The sequence below is a fragment of the Pelodiscus sinensis genome, chromosome 1, assembly GCF_052426305.1.
Source record: "Pelodiscus sinensis isolate ZL-2025 chromosome 1, ASM5242630v1, whole genome shotgun sequence".
Taxonomy (NCBI): Eukaryota; Metazoa; Chordata; order Testudines; family Trionychidae; genus Pelodiscus; species Pelodiscus sinensis.
Window position 1 is genome coordinate 189,381,062 of NC_143052.1, and position 9,289 is coordinate 189,390,350.

Below are 9,289 nucleotides of genomic sequence, written 5' to 3' on the forward strand. Positions count from 1 at the left end.
AGGTTTTCTCTTTAGGTCTACCCACAAGAATGTAGTTGCTGACTCATGCTATTATGAGCACACAGCACCTATGCTGACATGTTTGCACTGGCTTTCAGTTTGCTCCAGATATAATCTGAGTTGCTGGAGATAATCATTAAATCTTTGTTTGGTCTGGGATCAAGCTGCCCGGCAGTCCGTCTCTTGCTAGATGTCATTGTGACAATTACTGTCAGGTGGGGGATGTTCTTGCCTGCACTACCTGTGAGGGAACATTCCTTGGCTGCTACCAGCTGCTCTCAGTGTAGGGTTAGTCCCTGGGGAGCTCATTCCCCTGGGGGCTCTGCCAGAGTCATTTTTAGAGGCCCTCAGGGCACTCTGTAAGGTGTCTGGCTTGGGGTTACATATTTTAGTGAGGGTGTGTAGTGGGTGCATCTTGATTCCTGACTCTTGGCAGCAATAGCAGTCCTCTGGCTACCCTCATTTGGGCATCATTTATGAAGTTCACTATTAATGTAATGTTGACTTTAGTACCAAGCAGCTGTAATAATAGAGAGTATGTGTGTGTAGGGTGAGGGGGAGGGAGTGTTAATAACAACATCTCAAGTAGTCACAGCTAAGTGATTTGTCCAGGCTCAGAAAATGGATACCATATTGATGCCCTGGGACTGAATCATGAGATCATCCAAGGAATTAAATCTGATATCTGACATTTGACATTACACTCCACTTCCTCTTTCTCAATGTGTCTAAGTGCATGCAAATGGAGGAAGAAGTTTGTACAACCTGCAAAACAGGACACACTGAAATCTAAAAACAGGTTGTCATAAAATTCATGCATTGTTTGCTGCTAAACCTTTATAGGGAAATTCTCAGCAATTGGTTATAGTTCTCCTGAATAGCATCATGAAAGCCATTTATGAATGCAGACCTGATAGCTAGTGTCTCCAGTGATGATCTAAAGGAACCTGGTATCCCAATAAGGCTGCAACTGATTTAATCTTGATTGCAGCAGGGATGATATTATGCCTTCTCTAATTTTTGAAATCCCCTTTTCATGCCCAGCAGAAACTATGAATGGCCTGCTTATAAAATCTCCTGTACTATAACTGTTCTTTGCAAAGTTTTTTTCTGTAAAGTGCAGAAATAATTGTTTTAGGCAGTGCATTTTGGGGTGGGGATGGGATAGCATGGGGGAAGACAAACATTTTCTTTTCCAGAAGATCCAGCACAAGTTTGTATGATACTTCTCCAGGAGATCACCATATCTATGGATCTCCATGGGGAAAACTTTAGATATCTTTGGTATAGACAAGTATTGCCTTGTAAACTATTTTTCTACAGCACACTCTGAAAACACTGTAGCACTGATTCTCTGTGGCTCCATGTGAGCACCAGTATTTTTGACATGTCTGGGGCTCTGCTTTTCCCTAGTGTAAGAGTCAGCCTTAGGATTGCTTTAATTTACACTCAAGCTGCAATTGCACTCTCTATGGGTCATCCCTCAGCTGAGAACATTACTCATGCTGGTGTAATATTTGCCAGATCTTATCATTCACTGCTGAGATGAGCAGAACTAGAATCCATGTGACATTTCCCAGTTCAGATTTCATTCATTTTGGTCCACCTTTCTGCTGCAGAGCCAACAGACATTTGTGTTTAATATTTCTTTGATGTGGAGTGCTTTGAGTGAACTCCTGCATTTGGCTCCTCTTTATTTTGGAATTCAGTCTTGCTTTTGCAATTGTGAAAATCACACATGCTCCTGTGTTGCATGTAGAGCAAGTCTTTTTGTCCAAGCAAACTCTTATCTTAGGACACATAACGGATATTCCACATTTCAAGGCTGATTTTTTATTTTGTTTTTCAGAAAGTGCTCAAGAATCTCACCTAGAGAAATATTTACTCACTCTAAGGCCACGTCTACACTACGAAACTATTTCAAAATTACTAAATTCAACTTAAGAATTTCTGATTTTACAAATTCAAACTAGTGTGTCCATGCTATGGGGAAGCATTGAATGTAGTCTGAGGCAGGCTTCGTTAATGTGCGGGAACAGACCATTTAAACATCTTAAGGAAATTGGAGAAATGCTTCATGCCAATACAAACTGCTATACACTGGAACATCTACCTCCTCCAGACAGCAACCGCAGAAGACAAGACAATAAAAGTTTGTATACAATCTCTTAGTCACCAGGTAAACTACACCTGTGACTACTCTTGTTCTCTCTGGGAACAAAAGCATTTCTGAGAAACAGATTTTAGAATCACTAAAACAAACTGTCTGCATTTGACCTTTTCCCTTATTATATCCTGGCCCTCTGAAGGTCCAATTCCTTCAGACTCCTCCAGCTTGTCTGTCCAGACAGCTTCAGATGGGCTTTTTAACTTTTTCATGTTATTTTTATCTGCAGCCTCCCATTCTGCCATAATCCATCCAGGAAGTCTGGCCTATGGAGAACCGGGCATAAATTACTGAGATTAGAACTACTAGGACAACAGAGCTGATCTGAAGAGGACGCTAGTTGAACTGACTCAAGACCAAAAACGTTCTGATTCCAAGTTGTCAACAGCATTTTATTTTAATAAAAAATATTGAAACACATCTGGACATTTCTGAAATGAGTTTTTCAGCATTTTCCATTTCACAAAAATGTTGGATATTTAGACCTTTCATTCTGATTTAACACCCCATCAAATGTTTAATTATTGGAATTTCCCAGTGGACAGACATTCCCATCTTTGCCCATCTCCAGCAACAACTTCTTTAGGCATGGTAGAATATTCACAGATTAAGGATGTAAAATCCCATTTAATCAATTAACTGATTAAGCAGGATGGAGGTCCGGCCAGAGCAGTCCCCAACCCACTGCTCCCTCCCAACATGGTCCTCGACAGGCACCATGATCTCAATTCGGTCTCTAGTAGGAGATTATGGCTTTAACACATACCTAAGCAAAATGTGAATCCAAGAACATTTAAATCAAAATTTGTAATCTCCTGTCAAAAGGGATTGAAATTAAACAGAACGAATCTGCCCATGCCTAAATCAGACTCTACATATTCTTTTCTCTGTACATTTAAATAAAATGCTGTTGCTGAACTAGTTTGATATGTCCTGCATTACAATAGGGATGGAGCAGATTCTGCTTTCTAAATGGTCGATATAGCAGGTGAATGGCAGTCACATCCTCTAGACTCTCCTGCACTGATTTACTGTGTAACATTCCACAAGTTACACTTTTTGGCTTAGTATCATCACAGCTCTCATGTGAAAAATGGGGATAATATCATCACAGTCTGAAGGGTGATAGGAAGCTTAAATTGTTATGACTGAGATCCATGCATGAAAGATGTGGTGAGCAATCAGTTGGTAACCTGTTTCTCCTGGCTTTAGCATTTCCAGGTAGTGCACTCACCCATTATGTTAACAAAAATGTTTATACCTCAATCATATGCCCGTTCATTCATAAGCAGATCCTCCAAGTTTAAAAATATAATTGTAAAAATCACAATTCATAATCACATTCATAAGCCAACTCTCTATCGGCAATTTACAAACTTCCAGTCCCAGTGCATCAGTGTAAGCTGCTGGTACATTGGGACATTTTGTTTACCTGAAAAGTCTGCAGGCATGGAGTCCTGCAGCTTCCAGTGTCTGTGATTCACCATTTCTGGCCAACAGGAGTGGCAGGAAGTGGCAACAAGCATGTCTCTTGGCTCACATCACTTCCCACAGCTCCCATTGGCTGAGAACAACGAACAGCACTGGGAGCTGAGGGGTCCTTGCCTGCAGACATGCCAGGTACATAAAACATCCTGGTGTGCCAGTAGTTTGCCCCACTGGGCTTGGAACAGAAGTTTGTCAACCCGCCCCCAAGTTAAAAACAAATTAGTAAAACACAACGATCCATTCAGAAGTTGACCACTGCTCTTCATAGTGTCCTGTTTTACCAAAAGAATTCAGCTTATGATCAAGTATGTACAGTAAATGTCCTCGGGGAATGTTTCCCCTTAAATGGAAGAGTTGAAATTAAAAATGATCAAAGTTACAGATTCCCAAAACAAGATATTTTACCCCAGAATGCACACAAATATAAGTAAAATTGGTCAAAAGTTATAAAATGAAAGCTTTTCCTGTAGAAAATGGGGCTTCATCAAAATCTAAACTTTCTGCAAGAACATACAGATTTTGACCCAAAAAATTGATGGAAAAATATAAACACCGTCAAAACATTTCAGTTGTGTTTCATTTCAATTTCTGAAATAAAAAAAATCAGATTTCCAAACTTAGCTGTGGAATTTGGGTACCTTTTCCTTATCTCACCCTCTTCCTTTTTATCTTTTCTTTCTTTCTTGTGCTGGAAAAAACTCACGATGAAGTTTAAAGGTAAAGTGTGCTGAAGTGGATTTTCTCCTTGCTTACATCACCACTTACCTGTCAAATTAATTTGGCCATTGTGTCTCTGGAGTGAAACTATGAAAACATATCAGTCAGCACACAGATTCTCTTTTATTCCAATACTCAGCTTCTCGCAATTCCCTCAGGTATTTTTACAATCACAGTTTATTTGTTTCTAGAATCTTCTGGTTACTGAATCATACTGGTCATCTCTCTCTCAAACCTCGAGGTGTATACAGATGAAGGTTGCTAGCTTTCTTGCTGGATATCCAAATAGTAGGTCCATCTTATTACAGTAAGATCCATGTGCTACATGCCCAACAAGTTATTTAAAACCTGTGTATTAGCTCTAAAACCATTTTCTATGAGCAGGGGCATTAGAATACTATGGCATTCACAATGCTCTGACTAACAGAGACTTACTAATTTTAAGCCTACTTTGTCCTGCATAAGGAAATGGAAAAAGTGATTTCCTGTTGTTCAGCAACTGTGCCAGATATATTATGCATTATTCCTTTTGTTTGGAAAGTTCTGTTTCCAAACACCTTCCAATACCCACAGGCTGCATCTAGACTGGCATGATTTTGCAGAAATACTTTTCACGGAAAAGTTTTTCTGTTAAAAGTATTTCCACAGAAGCAAGTCTAGATTGGCATGGATGCTTTTGCGCAAAAAGTGCTTTTGCGCAAAAGCATCTGTGGCCAGCCTAGACATGATTTTGTGCAAGAAAGCCCCAATCGCCATTTTAGCCATTGGGGCTTTTTTGCGCAAAACAGTTCTTCCCTGTCTACACTGGTCCTCTGGTGCAAGTATTCTTGTGCAAGAGGGCTTTTTCCCGAGTGGGAGCGTGAAAGTATTTGCGCAAAAAGCACTGATTTTGTACATTACACACTGTATTAGCAAAACAAATTTATATCCACATAATTTCCATGAGATCAAAAGGATCTTTTCCTTGGTGATATAAATATGAAATATACTGAAGGGGTGAGCTGAGTTTGAAAGAGCTCTAACTGGCATCCTCTTTTATTCTGAGTGAGTCTTTAGATGGGCCAAATGTTGGAAAAGCCTCTTTCAGAAGAAAAGTGGAAAAAGATGCGACTTTTCTTTGTAGTGTAGACACAGCCATAGTGAGTTCAAAGTGGGAACATAAAATGTAGCTAACTCTTAGACACAGTTTGAAGTTATTCTTTTAGCTTTTTTTAAAAAAAACAATCTAATGTTTTCTGTTCCATGTTATTGGCACCATAACAAGAACAGCCCATGTGACAGAATTTCCACAGCTACTTAATAGAGAACTTCTGAAAGCTAATGAAAATCATAGGAAGGGCCAAGCAAATAACCAATTCTCAATATGTTTTGAACAGGAACTGAGTTCAAACTGAGCTGCTATGGTGCTGGCTTTTGTTTTTTTCTTTAATAGTTATTTGGTGTTCTAATACAGGGCTTGATCAAATGTTTACTGAAGTAAAAAGGTACCAGTCCTGTGGCCTGAAGTCCCCTATGTATCCATATAACTGGCAAAGTAATAGCAGATGCAATGCAAGTTTTCCCACTGATCAACTCTTGTGATTTTAGTGGTGAAGGACCAGAAACATATTTCCTTAATCCACCTCTCAAGGATCCCAGAGAGATTCATTTTATATTTTTAATTGAGGAGGATCTGGTATAGCTCCCACCAGTGATCATATTAATCCTGGGTTGGCTGGAGGGATTTATTTGGGCTGATGTGAGGTGACCCCCTTCAACTCATGAGTACAGGCAGTCCCCGGGTTACGTACAAGATAGGGACTGTAGATTTGTTCTTAAGTTGAATTTGTATGTAAGTCGGAACGGGTACATATTGTAGGGGAAACTCTAGCCAAACATTTCTCCAGAGCTCAGTTTTATTCTCCCACACCTCACTTCCCTCAGTCCTTTATTTTCAAGCTGAGGTGTCTGCTGAGAAAAGCCGCTCCGCGTCTCTCTGGTCTGCTGTGGGGTGGGGGGCGCTAGCTTCGCGTCTCCCTGGTCTGCTGGGGGGAAGCAGCTAGTGCGGGGTTGCCTCACCCCATTTGTAAGTAGGGATCCGATGTAAGTCGGATCCATGTAACCCGGGGACTGCCTGTACATAGCTCTTAAAACCCCAGCAAGCAAATGGCTCTAAGTGATTTTTAGAACTTTTGAAAATATGGTTGCTCCTTGGTCTGAGTGGTTAGCCAACATTTAGGGCCTTGCCTTGTTTCTATTAGGAGGAGAAATTAGTGAAAGGAGTCCGAGTCGTGTGTGTGTATGCAATCCTGTTTATTTACAAAGAATGTACACTAAGTCTGATTTCCCTGACCACAGTAGGACAAAACAGAAGATTGTTTCTTACACACAATTTCCAGGCCTGTCTATCCAACCAACACTCTACTGAAAAAACAAAAAAAGCTCTCTCTTACTCATTATGCCTCTCCAGTATGACTGTGAGCCATTGATAACCATTCCCAGAGAATAGTTATCAACCAGTTATGCACCCACTTTATAGTAGCTCCATCTAGCTTGTATTTCCTTAGTTCATTATTGAGAAGGTCATGCAAAACTGTATCAAAAGCCTTTTTAAAGTCTAGATATACCACATCTACCACTTCCTTCTTTTCTACAAGGTTTATTACCCTGTCAAAACATCTATCAGGTTAGTTTGACACAATTTGTTCTTGACAAATCCATACTGACTGTTACTTATCACCTTATCTTCTAGATGTTTGTAAATGAATTCCTTAATTATTCATTCCATTATCTTTTCTGGCACAGAAATTAATCTGACTGACTTGTTATTCCCTGGGTTGCCCCTATTTCCCTTTTTATAGATGGGTTTTTTTCCTGTCTTCTGGAAACTCTCCCATATTCTATGAGTTTTCAAAGATAAAGATAATAGCTAATAAAAACGAGTCACTCTGTAGCACCTTAGAGACTAACAAATGGCTCAGATATCTCTTCAGTTACCTCCTTGAGCATTCTAGGATGCGTTTCATCAGGCCCTGGTGACCTGAAGACATCTAACTTACCTAAGTAATTTTTATCCTGTTCTTTCTCTATTTTAGCTTCTGAGTCTACCCTATTTTCACTGGTGTCCAATCATAAGGGACAGTATGAATACTGTATTTCAGCAATTTATGGAACTCTATTCATGGCAGAGTCCCTTAAAATGAGAGGCTCTGGAGATGTACTGAAATGAATAAAGAACTTGTTCCTGTAGATGAGGAAGTTCACATGACTGGTAAAGGAGCACTGAACTCTGGCTCAGTTCAATAGTGAATGGCCAAAATTGATTGCTACCCATGTTTGTTTGCTGTCCTCTGTGAAACTAAAAGAATTTAAAGTATCAATCTATTTTTCAGTAGCTGGATATCTAGAGCACTGTTTAGATTCAAAATTTGTACCCACAACTGCATCTGCAAAAATGAGCCCCGAATATCTGCATCCATATCTGCAGGTGCAGATACCTGTGGATATAAAGCAGATCGACGCAAATTTACAGGCCTCTGTGGATGTTCTTATTGTAATTGACACCTTTACTGGCAGCATCAACCAAAAAGACAAAGACTGGATGGAGAAGGGAGACTGAATTATCTACTCTTTGTTGCTGGTCAGGGCTAAGTCATACTGTCAGGCAGCATGGGAAAGCCAGCTCACCTGACGCCCATGCTAAAATTGCTTTGTGACTAAGCAGAGGAAAACACACGACTATATTTTATAGACTCTATTAGTCACAGTATTTCACCATTTGTTTTCATTTTTAAAATCTTGCAGTTAATTGCTGACTATACGCAGGCATGATGACAGAGGTGACGGGGGAAGGCGGCAACTGCCCCAGGGATCAGCGATACACAAAGGCCCGGCGCTCCCAACTGCCATGGCTGCTTTTGTGCCCACAGCAGTGGCCAGAGCCTCGGGCCTGTTAAATCGCTGCTGGAATGCTGCACGGAGACCTCTGGGCAGCCCTCTGAGTGGCTCTGAGGGCTGCCTAGTGCCACCCGTGCCCTTCTGCTCGAGGTTTTGTTCCTCCCTGTCCCTGCCTTGCCCAGGGACCCTGGCAAGGTTGTCAGCCCCATTGACTATATAAATGACTAGCTGAAGCTCTATAGTTACATCTTTGACATAGAAAACTTGAACATTAGGATCACCATACTGGCTTATAACATACAGGCTTATAGCAGAGCTGGAAATGACCTTAACTTTCCACTAGCAAAATGGTTTGCTCTCATCCTTCACAAGATGTAATAATGAGCGTGATGGCAAATACATTAAATATGTTGACAGCCATGACCCAGCCACTGTGAATGGAACAAAGCACTGAAAGTCAAAGATACAGGATGCCCTAAAAAAGTTTTCCATATGAAGCAATAAAGAACATTTGTTCACCGCAGTATCCTACTAGTTTAATTTTAAAGGGACATTGTCAGGTCAAATTTGGACCCAACTCAGGGCTATGTGAAAACAAAGCCTTACAAAAGCTAAGAACAATACAAATGTCTCCAAGTGATTGTGCTCACAAACAGTCCATTGCAGGTATGTGTATGCCCAGCACACTTGTGAAGGAGATTTTTGTCAGCAGTACCACTGGGTAGCACAGGTGCCCCTGCTCGCCTTGTGAATTGTGCCAAAACCAGAAAACTGATATGTCTGCAGTCTACATTTCCATTCCTTCATGCCACTTTTGCAGTTATTGATCCACATAGTGAGGAAGGTCAAAGAGTCATGGAGTGTATAGGTAAGTAATCACTTTTCTCCTCACTTGATTGTGCACACGTACGTTCCACTGTAGATTACTATGTAGAGGCACGTCTACACAGTAGGGCTAAAGCTGAAATCTACATAACTTCAGCTATGTCAATTGTGTAGCTTAAGTCAAAATAGCTTGTTTTGGCTTTTGGCGCTGTCTAC